Source organism: Salmo trutta, chromosome 31, assembly GCF_901001165.1.
Source record: "Salmo trutta chromosome 31, fSalTru1.1, whole genome shotgun sequence".
Classification (NCBI taxonomy): domain Eukaryota; kingdom Metazoa; phylum Chordata; class Actinopteri; order Salmoniformes; family Salmonidae; genus Salmo; species Salmo trutta.
Genome location: NC_042987.1, coordinates 19,347,658 through 19,362,031, shown reverse-complemented (window position 1 = coordinate 19,362,031; position 14,374 = coordinate 19,347,658). Strand labels below are relative to the sequence as shown.

The 14,374-nt window shown below is 41.9% G+C and overlaps 1 protein-coding gene across 2 annotated transcripts in view; it reads right to left on the bottom strand.

Moving 5' to 3' along the window:
- LOC115169691 (solute carrier family 12 member 7) overlaps positions 1-14,374 on the bottom strand; it is an 85,382-nt gene that overhangs the window by 30,187 nt on the left and 40,821 nt on the right. The window lies entirely within an intron of this gene.

The window sequence follows — 14,374 nt, the reverse complement described above, 5'->3', positions numbered from 1 at the left end:
TTTACAAAAAAGATGAGAAAGAGAGCTCTTCATTCAGACCCTTTGGCTTGATGCAATCTAAGCAGTTGAGCCAAAGTCTCTAACAATTTCTTCACAATATTGCCCCCTCTGGAGATAAGAGAAACTTTCTCAATTCCCCAGAATTTTAAGGTTGAGGCTGAGCCATGACTGGCACTCTCGTACAGTGGTGGAAAAAGTACTCAATTGTCATACTTCAGTAAACGTAAAGATACTAGAGTCATTATCTATTAAGGTAAAAGTGAAAGTCACCCAAGAAAACACTACTTGAGTAAAAAAAGTCTACAAGTAATTGGTTTTAAACACACTTACAGTTAAAGTCAGAAGTTTACATACACTTAGGTTGGAGTCATTAAAACTCGTTTTTCAACCACTCCACAAATTTCTTGTTAACAAACTATAGTTCTGGCAAGTCGGTTAGGACATCTACTTTGTGCATGACAAGTCATTTTTACAACAATTGTTTATAGACAGATTATTTCACTTATAAGTCACTGTATCACAATTCCAGTGGGTCAGAAGTTTACAAACACTAAATTGACTGTGCCTTTAAACAGCTTGGAAAATTCCAGAAAATGATGTCATGACTTTAGAAGCTTCTGATACACTAATTGACATCATTTGGGTCAATTGGAGGTGTACCTGTGGATGTATTTCAAGGTCCATCTTCCAACTCAGTGCCTCTTTGCTTGACATCATGGGAAAATCAAAATAAATCAGCCAAGACCTAAAAAAACAAAACAATTGGAGACCACCACAAGTCTGGTTCATCCTTGGGAGCAATTTCCAAACGCCTGAAGGTACCACGTTCATCTGTACAAACATTAGTAGGCAAGTATAAACACCATGGGAACACGCAGCCGTCATACCGCTCAGGAAGGAGATGCATTCTGTCTCCTAGAGATGAACGTACTTTGGTGTGAGAAGTGCAAATCAATCCCAGAACAGCAGCAAAGGACGTTGTGAAGATGCTGGAGGAAACGGGTACAAAAGTATCTATATCCACAGTAAAACGAGTCCTATATTGGCATAACCTGAAAGGCCGCTCAGCAAGGAAGAGGGGCATTGTGCAGTGCGATGGCATCGTCTGTGGATCTATTGGGGCGGTAAGCAAATTGAAGTGGGTCTAGAGTGTCATGTAAGGTAGAGGTGATATGATCCTTAACTAGCCTCTAAACAAAAGGACTTGAGTTTCTGTATGTTATTACAATCATACCATGAGTGGTTAAGAAAGCCATGTTTCCGTGAAACAAAGTGTGTTACAATCCCTGATGTCTATCTGGAAGGATATCCTTGCCCTGAGCTCATCGACTTCATTATCCAGAGACTGAACATTAGCGAGTAATATACTCGGAAGCGGTGGATGGTGTGCTCGCCTCCTGAGTCAGACAAGAAGTCCACTCCAAATACCTCAAAATAACCTCAAAATAACTTCAATTACCCTGGTAGGTACGAACAAAGGATCTAATTTGGGAAAGTCGTATTCCTGGTCGCAATGCTGGTGAGTTACCGTCGTTCTGACATCCAAAAGTTATTTCTGGCTGTATGTAATAACGCCCAAAGAATTCTGGGCTAATAATAAGGGGGGGGAAAAAAAGGAAATTAGTTAATTGAAATACATTCATTAGGCCCTAGAATGCCCTAATCTATGGATTTCACATGACTGGCAAGATATCCTTCAACAAAAAAAAACTGGCCTCACAAATGGGCCTCAGGATCTCGTCACGGTATTTCTGTGCATTCAAATCGCCATCGATAAAATGCAATTGTGTTCGCTGTCCGTAGCTTACGCCTGCCCATACCATAGCCCCACCGCCACCATGGGGCACTCTGTTCACAACATTGACATCAGGAAACCGCTTGCCCACAAAACTACATACACATGCTCTGCAGTTGTGAGGCCGTTTGGATGTACTGCCAAATTCTCTAAAACGACGTTGGAGGCGGCTTATGGTAGAGCAATAAACATTCAAATCTCAGGCAACAGCTCTGGTGGACATTCCTGCAGTCAGCATGCCAATTGCACACTCCCTCAAAACTTGAGACATCTGCGGCATTGTGCTGTGTGACAAAACGGCACACTTTACAGTGGTCTTTTATTGTCCCCAGCACAAGGCGCACCAGTGTAATGATTAGGGCTGACCCCAATTAGTCGACTGGTCGATTGTTTGGTTGTTAGGCTGTTGGTCGACCGAGATTGTTTTAGTCGAGCAGTAACAAATATATATTTGCGCCCATCTCAGTGAACTAATCCCTTGTGGAAGCCTAGACTAAAAGCCAATTTATGCTTGATCCAAAAATGTGGTTGGAGCCTCCATATGGAGAGTGTGACAATTGCGGAGCCTCCAGAGGCATGCAAAGGCCAAATCGAGCTCCATACCGCATCGACATGCGCTTTCCAGATTTTGAAACAATGCACAGGCCTCTGTATAGCTCCGCATTGACATGATTGGTTGATTGTAGGTGGGGGCGGTACATCCTGGAGAAAACACAAACTCACCTCCTTGACAAAAGCTCTGCACTGCGTCGCAAAGCGCAAGAAGTATGAATGCCCCGACTTCTGCTGAGGCCGTATCACCGTAAATGCTGCATGGCCAATGCAGATGTCGGATTGACCACGCGCCCAGATGCACAATGCACTTCTCTCTCCAGAATGCGCTCTCTCCCGCCAATTTTTTCACATTCATTGTTTCATAACTTCATTGTGTGAATTGTTCGCGTTTGATCGTTAGTGTTATTTCAATTCTCCATTACATATATCACCAGTAGTACATTTACTGTTCATTCCTAATCTACAATGTTGGTTACTTTGGTTAGAGTCATTTCTGTTAATGCATTCAGTATTATTATTCCAGGACTCCCATTATCATTTCAGGAGTGGATAAATTGTAGCATAGGTTGTGCACTCTGGAAAATGTTGCAAGAAACAAGTTTGTTAATTTCACTCCATTTATGAGTTTTGTCAATTTAGCGAATTGTCTTTTGTTTGAGCGCTCCTGTTAATGTTGAGTAAGGACGCACACGCATAGAAGTAGGCCGAAAGGCTACATGGCCTGCGCGCAAATGTAGGCATACAGTGAGAAAGTATTCAGACCCCTTGACTTTTTCCACATTTTGTTACAGCTTTTCTCTAAAACTGATTTCCTCAATCTTAACACAATAAACCATAAAACAGGTTGAGAAATTGTTGCTTTTTTTTTTTTTTTAAACTATAGATGCACGATATAAAAATCAGTAAGCATATCGGAATAGGCCGATATTAGCTAAAAGTGCCAACATCGGCCCGATGTCTAGTTTATCAGCGATGTGCAAAACCGATGTCAAAGCTGACGTGCATACCAATATAACGTAGATAGATGGATGTAATGACGCCACGACAAATACAGCGCTACACATGCAACACAGCATTCCTAACCTAGCCCACGTCTGCTGTGTGGATCTATTTTGAAGTTTCAAAGGAAGATAACAAAAAGGCCATATGCAACGTTTGTATCTTTCAATACCACAAAACCCGTAGGGTTAAAACTTGCAAAAGTACTTTACTACCCACACAGAGTGTGGTGAAGCAGGCGCAACAGTGCCTCTTCAACCCCAGGAGACTAAAGAAATTGGGCTTGTCACCTAAAACTCTGACAAACTTTTCCAGACGCACAATTTAAAGCATCCTGTAGAGCTGTATCACCGCCTGGTATGGCAACTGTACCACTCGCAACCGCAAGGCTCTCTAGTGGGTGATGCGGTCTGCCCAACGCATCACCAGGATCACACTGCCTGCCCTCCAGGACATCTACAGTACACGATGTCACAGGAAGGTCAAAAAGATCAAGGACATCAACCACCTGAGCCACTGCCTGTTCACCCCGCTATCATCCAGAAGGCGAGGTCAGTACAGGTACATCAAAGCTGGGACCGAGAGACTGAGAAAGAGCTTCTATCTCAAGGCCATCAGAACGTTAAATTCTGTTAAATAGCCATCACAAGCACATTAGAGGCTGCTGCCTATAAGCATAGACCAGAAATCACTGGCCACTTTAAGGAATGGAACACTAGTCACTTTAATAATGTTTACATATTTTGCATTACTCATCTCATATGTATATACTGTATTCTATACATCTTAGTCCGTTCCGCTCTGAAATCGCCTGTCCATATGTATATAGTCTTAATTCATTCATACTTAGATGTGTGTATATGTTATGTAATTTGTTAGATATTTCTGCACTGTCGGAGCTAGAAGCACAAGCATTTCGCTACACCCGCAATAACATGTTAATCACTTGTATGTGACCAATAAAATTTGATTTGATTTACTAGAGGCTGTGAGCGAGCCGGTGGCATTCTCTCTGAACCTCTTTACTGTGTCGCCACCACGCTCGATGCTAGGTACAAGGATCGCTTCTTTGATGCAGACAAAAAAACAAAACAGGGTTTACGTGAAATGTTAGACACAGCTGGACAAGATGGAAACAGACACAGTGACAGTGCGTACCGAGGAAGAGGACCCACGAAAGAAGAGGCCACGGACAAGCAGAGCTGAAACTTCACTGCTAGACATGTATAATGAAATCCTGGTTGAGAATTAAACAAATGCACTACTAAACAGCACAGAAAGTAAGTGAAAGAAATAGGTTTTGTTTATGTTTTACTGGTAATGGGGACATGCATAAATGCCAACAAAATCATTTTTGGGGTCAGCGTGTGTTTTTCAACTGTTTAACTGTACTAAAATGTTTAAAAAAAGTTAGCTAAAATTTTAAATATCTGTATCAGATTTTTTTGACAAGGAAAATATTGGATATCGGTATTGGCCAAAAAAGTTCATATCGATGCATCCCTAACAGAAATACCTAATTTACATAAATATTCAGACCCTTTGCGATGAGTCTCGAAATTGAGCTCAGGTGCATCCTGTTTCCATTGATCATCCTTGAGATCTTTCTACAACTTGATTGGAGTCCACTTGTGGTAAATTCAATTGATTGTACAGGATTTGGAAAGGCACACACCTGTCTATTTAAGGTCCCACAGTTGACAGTACATGCCAGAGCAAAAACCAAGGCATGAGGTCAAAGGAATTGTCCGTAGAGCACCAAGACAGGATTGTGTCGAGGCACAGATCTGGTGAAGGGTACCAAAACATTTCTGCAGCATTGAATGTTCCCAAGAAGACAACGGCCTCCATCATTCTTAAATGGAAGAAGTTTGGAACCACCAAGACTCTTCACAGAGCTGGCCACCCAGCCAAACTGAGCAATCAGGGGAGAAGGGCCTTGTCAAGGAGGTGACCAAGAATCCGATGGTCACTCTGACAGAGCTCCAGAGTTCCTCTGTGGAGATGGGAGAAACTTCCAGAAGAACAACCATCTCTGCAGCACTCCACCAATCAGGCCTTCGTGGTTGAGTGGCCAGACAGAAGCCACTCCTCAGTAAAAGCACATGACAGCCTGCTTGGAGTTTGCCAAAAGGCACCTAAAGACTCTCAGCCCATGAGAAACAAGATTCTCTGGTTTGATGAAACCAAGATTTAACTCTGGCCTGAATGCCAAGTGTCACATCGGGAGGAGACCTGGCTCCATCCCTACAGTGAAGCATGGTGGTGGCAGCATCATGCTGTGGGGATGTCTTTCAGCGGCAGGGACTGGGAGAGCGCTCAGGAACTGGGTTGAAGGTTCCCCTTCCAACAGGACAACTACCCTAAGCACACAGCCAAGACAATATAGGAATGGCTTTGGGACAAGTCTCTGAATGTCTTTGAGTGGCCCAGCCAGAGCCCAGACTTGAACCCGATCGAACATCTCTGGAGAGAAGAATGGGAGAAACTCCGCAAATACAGGTGTGCCAAGCTTGCAGCGGCATACGGAAGAAGACTCGAGGCTGTAATCGCTGCCAATGGTGCTTCCACAAAGTACTGAGTAAAGGGTCTGAATAATTATGTAAATGTAATATTTCCTTTTTCTATTTTTAATAAATGTGCTAAAATGTCTATAAAAAAATAAATCGGTTTTCGCTTTGTCATTATGGGTTATTGTGTGTAGATTGATGAGGGGAAAAAAACAATAACACATTTTAGAAAAAGGCTGTAACGTAATTTTTGGGGGGAAAAGTCAATGGGTTTGAATACACTGTATAAATGTGCCTATTTGGGGATCAGATGGTATTTCTGATTGGCTTAATGCATCACCTCAAACACCAAGCAAACAAAGTCTGTTTTTACAACTATTGAGAATTACAATAGTTCCTCACTGCATTTGAAAAATCTTTCCAGCTCTCTACCTTTCGATAACCACTTACGTGAAAGGGAAAAACATCACACGCTGATCCAGTGGAAAGGTTTTAAAATAGGCCTACCTGATAACTTATCAGTGCTTGACTTGGACTGAAATGGGTTTTGGTACTCATTTTGGATGCTGGTACTGTTTATATTTGGGTGCAGGAGCTCCACAATACTATATTCTATAAAGAGGAACAGGAGCTGAAGTAGTAGAAAATCTGTGGTGCCGGTACTCAGCTCCAGTGAGCTCCTGCCCAAGTCAAGCACTGCTTCTTATCCCTTGCAGAAATAGCCTACAGCTCTGTCTGTCCCGAGCTCACTGGAGCAGGAAACTCTGAGGGCCTAGAGAATTTTATACAATGTTGCATGTTTGCTTGGACAATCTTCAGGGCTGGACCCAAGTTAATACAATGTTTCAAGTTCATTGCATAGAGGCCATGTGTAGCCAATGTGATTTATAGAACATTTATTTTTATCAGGATATTTTCTACCTGCAAGCTGCAATGTTTTTATTTGTTGGCTTTATGTAGGCTATTTTGAATAGTATTTTATTTATTTTTTAATATCCAAAACATACAATATACTTGCAGTGAAGCCGTGCAACAACTACACCACACCAGTCATCCAACAGACTCCCATTCAGAGCAACACACAGAAGCATCCAGGGTCAATGCCCTGCTCAAGGGCACGTCGACATATCTCCCACAAGGCCAAAAACGGGGACCTGAACCCTCCAAGATCCCCCCACAGTTCCCCAAGAGCTGCCCCTCAACCATCTGAGACCCCTCCCACAGTCCCAAAGGATATATATATTTTTTTTTACATGGTTTTTAATCCCCCCCATGCACCAACAAAATTAACTAAAGAGAAAAAAGAAAAAGGAAAACAGAAACAAAAAAAAAAAAAATAAGGACATCAAGGACAAGTAAAATCATAACAGCAAGGCCAACTGTATATGTTTGATTGCATGTCTGGCAGTATTAACGTGTGTGTGTCCGTGTATGTGTGTATTGAATGAGAGTGTGTGTATATGCATGTGTACAAACACCTGCACGGCATCAGCCTCAGGCAAACCGGCATTAGCTGTAAAAACACTGCCCCTCAGTGTCATTCAAATGTACATTTTATGTTTTATTTTTACTTTATTTATTTTTTTCTTTGACCATCATTCAAATCTCCCACCCATCAACTCCACTCCCACTTGTCTCCAATTCCACATCCCAACCATCAGCCCCTCCCACCTATCTCTGCTGGCCACCCTCTTCGGATTTCTACACGACATACACTACCGTTCAAAAGTTTGGGGCCACATAATTTATTATTATTTTTTTTTTTTAAATGACATTTCTAAGAAAAACATGCTGGCCTTCTAGGCAGAGTTCCTCTGTCCAGTGTCTGTGTTATTTTGCCCACCTTAATCTTTTATTTTTATTGGCCAGTCTGAGATATGTCTTTTTCTTTGCAACTCTGCCTAGAAGGCCAGCATCCTGGAGTCGCCTCTTCACTGTTGATGTTGAGACTGGTGTTTTGCGGGTACTATTTAATGAAGCTGCCAGTTGAGGACTTGTGAGGCGTCTGTTTCTCAAAACTAGACACTAATGTACTTGTCCTCTTGCTCAGTTGTGCACAGGGGCCTCCCACTCTTTCTATTCTGGTTAACCTGTTAGGGCTAGGGGGCAGTATTTACACGGCCGGATAAAAAACGTACCCGATTTAATCTGGTTACTACTCCTGCCCAGTAACTAGAATATGCATATAATTATTGGCTTTGGATAGAAAACACCCTAAAGTTTCTAAAACTGTTTGAATGGTGTCTGTGAGTATAACAGAACTCATATGGCAGGCAAAAACCTGAGAAGGTTTCATGCAGGAAGTGGCCTGTCTGACAAGGAGTTGTTCTTCTTGTCTCTGTTTATTGAAGAGTGGGGATCTTAGCTGTAACGTGACACTTCCTACGGCTTCCATAGGCTCTCAGAGCCCGGGAAAAAGCTGAACGATGACGAGGCAGCCCCAGGCTGAAACACAATCGCCTTTGCCAAGTGGCCGATAAGAGGACAAAGGAATTAGGTGCGTGCCCGATTCGACCCCATGCTGTATTTTCTTTCGGCTGTTTACTTAATTGCAGATTCCCGGTCGGAATATTATCGTTTTTTTACGAGAAAAATTGCATAAAAATTGATTTTAAACAGCGGTTGACATGCTTCGAAGTACGGTAATGGAATAGTGTCTTGAACGCACGAACAAAACGCCGCCGATGGAACATAACTATGGATTATTTTGGACCAAACCTACATTTGTTATTGAAGTAGAAGTCCTGGGAGTGCATTCTGACGAAGAACAGGAAAGGTAATCAAACTTTTCTAATAGTAAATCTGACTTTGGTGAGTGCTAAACTTGCTGGGTGTCTAAATAGCTAGCCCTGTGATGCTGGGCTATCTACTTAGAATATTGCAAAATGTGCTTTCACCGAAAAGCTATTTTAAAAATCGGACATATCGAGTGCATAGAGGAGTTCTGTATCTATAATTCTTAAAATAATTGTTATGCTTTTTGTGAACGTTTATCGTGAGTAATTTAGTAAATTGTTAGTAAATTCGCCGGAAGTTTGCGGGGGGTATGCTAGTTCTGAACGTCACATGCTAATGTAAAAAGCTGGTTTTTGATATAAATATGAACTTGATTGAACAAAACATGCATGTATTGTATAACATAATGTCCTAGGTGTGTCATCTGATGAAGATCATCAAAGGTTAGTGCTGCATTTAGCTGTCTTCTGGGTTTTTGTGACATTATATGCTAGCTTGAAAAATGGGTGTCTGATTATTTCTGGCTGGGTACTATGTTGACATAATCTAATGTTTTGCTTTCGTTGTAAAGCCTTTTTGAAATCGGACAGTGTGGTTAGATTAACGAGAGTCTTGTCTTTAAATAGCTGTAAAATAGTCATATGTTTGAGAAATTGAAGTAATAGCATTTAAGGTATTTGAAAATCGCGCCAAAGGATTCAACTGGCTGTTACGTAGGTGGGACGAATTGGTGCCACCTGCCCTAGAGAGGTTAAAGCCAGTTTGCGCTGTTCTGTGAAGGGAGTAATTTATTTTTATTTCACCTTTATTTAACCAAATAGGCTAGTTGAGAACAAGTTCTCATTTACAACTGCGACCTGGCCAAGATAAAGCAAAGCAGTGCGACAAACAACAACACAGAGTTACACATGGAATAAACAAGCATAGTCAATAACACAATAGAAAAAAAACAAAGTCTATATACAGTGTGTGCAAATGGCACACACTGTATGGTAATTCACAGCATTGTATGAGATCTTCAGTTTCTTGGCAATTTCTCGCATGGAATAGCCTTCCTTTCTCAGAACAAGAATAGACTGACTAGTTTCAGCAGAAAGTTCTTTGTTGCTGGTCATGTTGACCCTGTAATCGAATCCACAAATGCTGATGCTCCAGATACTCAACTAGTCTAAAGAAGGCCAGTTGTATTGCTTCTTAATCAGAACAACAGTTTTCAGCTGTGCCAACATAATTGCAAAAGGGTTTCTAATGATCAATTAGCCTTTTAAAATGATCAACTTGGATTAGCTAACACAACGTGCCATTGGAACACAGGAGTGATGGTTGCTGATAATGGGCCTCTGTACGCCTATGTAGATATTCCATTAAAAATCTGCCGTTTCCAGCTACAATAGTCATTTACAACATTAACAATGTCTACACTGTATTTCTGATCAATTTGATGTTATTTTAAAAAAAAAAATGTTTTAATGTTCTTTCAAAAACAAGGACACTTCTAAGTGACCTCAAACTTTTGAATGGTAGTGTGTCCCTCCCATACAATATGTTATTATTCCCCAATGTCCCGAATCTGATATCTTCCCCTTGCTTGTTGTAAACATATATAAAACATGTAGACAAAGACAGACAAACAAGAAACAGATTCAATTATAGAACAGTTCGACAATGGAGAGAGAGGGGAGAGAGCGAGATCAAGTGTGTATGTTTAAGTCCATATGTGTAAGCGGGCATGTAATTGAGTACGTGTGTGTTCATATCCACTTCCTAGTGTTCAGATATTTTTACAGTTCTCATACTTTCTTTTTTTTGTAACCTGAAGTCCCTGTAGAATTTAGCACAGCCATGGTGTTATGGAGCTGTCTCAGAATAGCTGTCCATCTATATAGTTTGTCCACAATGAGAAAGGCACGCTTACCCATCTCCCTCTGTTGCCTCTGTACAGGATACAGACTCTTGCGACGTTCGTTTATCTGCAGTGGAAATTGGTCAGAGACCAAATCTGGTCCCTTTAAGTTCTCTTCCCCTGCTTTTGATCAGCTCCTTTTGTTGGTAGTGTTCAAATTTTGCGATGATCAGTCGGGACCCTTGGTCTTGTCGCTCCGAGCTCCAAGTTTGTGTACTCGTTGGAAAGCCACCTTGTTTACAGTCTCTAGAGGAAGTTTCAAGGCGGATTGCATTAATTTTCTGATCGCGCCATTTCAGGAATCCCAGAAAATATTAGATTTTCACGCATGCCGCGACTTTGTATGTCAAGTAGCGACTCCCTCATCACCCTGTTTTCCCTGAATAGACAATCCATGTTGGAATTGTGGATTTTTACCTTGGCTGGGAGTGCCTTGTTCTCTCCTTGGAGCATGAGAATTTCACTCTGGCTAAACGCCAAACTCCCCCTCAGCCCTGCTACCTCCTAACACAACTTTTCCAGTTCTGCATGGATTTCAGCCAGAGAACTAGCCTCTACTTCAATGTTAAGTAAATCGTCCGTGTCTGTAGATGAATCTGTCTTTCTTTTTTTGGGGGGGGGGGGGTTACAGTTATTTTGTGAGGTAGTCAGATCTTGTTCCTCCATTGCATAAAGCTGTTGGTACTCATCGATTTCCCTCAAGATGTCCTTAGTGTCCAGGTTGGCTCTTCACTGCAACCAGTTGTTTACAAAAAGTTAACAATGCGTCTTTCCCACGACGACGACCGGCGTTTCTGTAGTACAGCCACCTAGCACTGTTGTTTGGTTAGCAGTGTTTCCTAGATTTTAAAAGCTAACCGCGTCGCGGAATCCACGCAAAAACAGGTTTGGTATTCATATTTAACCCTTTCATGTGTGAGTTCCAAATATCTTTACCCCAGCGTGAGTTTTTTTTATTCATGTGATGTTAGAACGTTCTCTCATTTCCAGAATGTGATTGTTACGCAACAGTATATTTAATCCGCGCTGCCCTCAAACCAAGACACGCATCCTGTTTTTATTTATAGGCTGTTTTCAACTTGTCAATTTCAAATTATTTTCAAACAAGTTTTTTTATTTTCTAAGAACAGTTTGAATTGTGGTGTGTTCCGCCTCCTCATTCATTCACAAAAAAAGTAGTCATTTTTACAGACCAATTCATTCTTTTGACATTTGTGACCCGGACAAAATTCCCCAAGCACTTCCCAATTGTTAGTGCAGTTCAAGTCTCCAGACATTTGCGCATCTCCCGTCCTGTACACACGTGTTCACATTTTCCGTCTCTTGTCCGCATCGCAGTCATAGTTGTTTTCATTACCAATAATAACTTTGGAAATGTGTGCGTTTCTATCAAAGTAAGTGCCTTATTACGTTATAATAGTTCTGCATGTCATGTTATGTTGTTTCCACTGTAGCATAATATTTGTGTGTATATTCCTTATAACCGCGGACACGAGAGGTAACGTTACTCATTTCATAACCTTTATGGTGTTATACTCAATGCCTTAGTAGCTAGCTACATTCTTATATTAGCTCTGGAAAACAATGCTAATTGCATCAGAGAAGTATTAGCTTGTGTTGAATTTTGTGATGAGATAGATGTTCTTCTGTATTTTTGTTTTATTATTTCACTACCACACCGTGTTTAACTGTGTTCGATCTTATCTATCCACATTGTCTCAAGAGGACCACAATGGAAATAAGTCCCAGACTTTGTGTGTTATCCTTGATGATTTTACTCATGTGCATGTATGGCTTTTTCAAGTTGTGTGTGCTTGTTTTTTAAAAATGGTCGAATTAATAAACTAAACTTTGAAGCTACCCTGTCCTTATGACTCCCAAGTGGCGCAGCTGTCTAAGGCACAGCATCTCAGTGCTAGAGGCGTCACTACAGACACCCTGGTTCAAATCCAGGCTGTGTTTCTATAAAAGTGAGTGTCTTATTACGTTAGAATAGTTTCTGTATGTGATTTGCATGTGAACTGTATGTCCAATTACAAAAAATCCCTTGTTCAGTAATCATCTCACCTGTTAGTTGGCAGTGAACTATGTGGCCATTGAGGGATGCGTCGATCAGATGGAAAAATATCTTCTTATACCACTTGGTTGTGTGCATTCCACAAAGCTGTTTATCATGTCCGCCTTATCCACTGCCCCCATTTTGAGGTTATAGTCAAGCACGCATTCTGGTTTGATGTTTCTCTCTCCCATCAGGTGGTCCACCTTCCCTGTGGCCGACATGGTTGCTGTATGGACAGTGGAGAGGACATTGATGTCTTGTTTGTCATGCCACTTTACTGCCAGCTGTTGACCGTTCTCCTTCAACTCCACCTCCCCTCTCTGCATCCAAATGCAGGCATCCCCTTCCTGTTTGACCGGACTGTGCCACAGGCCCATGTGCTGTTGGAGAGCAGATGCTGGAAGAGTGTGGGACTGCTGTAACAATTGTAACATACAAAGTGTGTCCCTTGCTGAGATGAGGAGCCAGCATGGTCATCACCACGGACCCGGACACCCCAAGTCCCCCATACTCATCAAAGCATAGGTCCTTGTATGGCACAAAGACGCCAAATGCTATTGTCAGGCAGGCAAGAACATTTCTTGTATAACGGGTCATTTAGGATGGCAGTAGCATTGTTGACGAAATGCAGGCATCACAGCAGAACTAGGAAGCGGTCTTGGGAAAAGAGGGTGGCAAAGAAGGGAGTTGCAAACATAGGATCTCTGCTCTAGTATTCTCTTAGGGAGTTCTTCTTTACTATCCCCATGAGGATTGTCACCAGGAAGGTATACATTTCACTAATTGTGGTTGTCCCCCCATTCCTGGCTCTCTCTTCTCCTGTAGCTCCAAGGCATAGCGATTGGTCTCCTCTACTATGTCTCCCACCAGCTCATCTGTCAGAAACAACTTGAAGCACTCTGCCTCAGATGGAAATGTCAAGGAGCGTTGCACTCCAGACTGGGACTCATCAAAGCAAACAGCAGGGCCAGGAGGGGTGAAATGGCTGGTGGCCTTCCAGCTACCACAGAACTCCTGTACTTCATCCACTGTCGGTCTGCCACCATCACCACCAGCATCTTCAAAGGAAACTGGGACTTTGTCAGTGGACAAGGGGTCCTCAGATTCAGGGTTCTCAATGGCTGGGGGGGCAGCTCCTCACTGTCACTGTCAGAATCTGATTCTTGACTTTCATACTCAGACTCATTGTCAGAATTTTAAAAAAAGCTCCAGAATTTCCGCATGCGAGTTGTCTCCTTTTGAAAGTCACTGCTAATGCTACAGCTTAGCTCACTAGCTACATGCATAAACAACAACAACACTGAATGGCTCAGAGTGGGAGTGAGAGGTTATGTGAATGACTGCCCGCACGCGCCACTTGAATCACTATCAGAAAATGTTGTGTGGTAATTGATATATTTTATGTTTTATTCACATGTTTTCAAGTCCCAGTGATAAATCATGTATTCCAATTCTTCTTATTATGTGTGTAAAATACTTTTATGAAGGTTGTACTGATTATGATGAGCTAAGCTAATTCCAGCTATGTGTGGAGCCATGTTTGTTGACATACAATGCATTCTGGGTTTCATGTAATCGTCTGTCGGACCAAAGATGCTATAACAAAATGAGGTGATTAAGAGTCCACACATTTTTTGAGAACTTCAGGAAGTGAATGGTGGGATGTGAACGATGGTAGACGACACACCCCTTCAACATGCATACTATAAAATAGACCAAACTCATGGCGGCGCGCTGAAACTAATCATCGTCGGATTACTTTCGATTTCTAGAAAGTGTTTTACTCTATTTCGATCAATGGTGAGCTCACCCGTGAT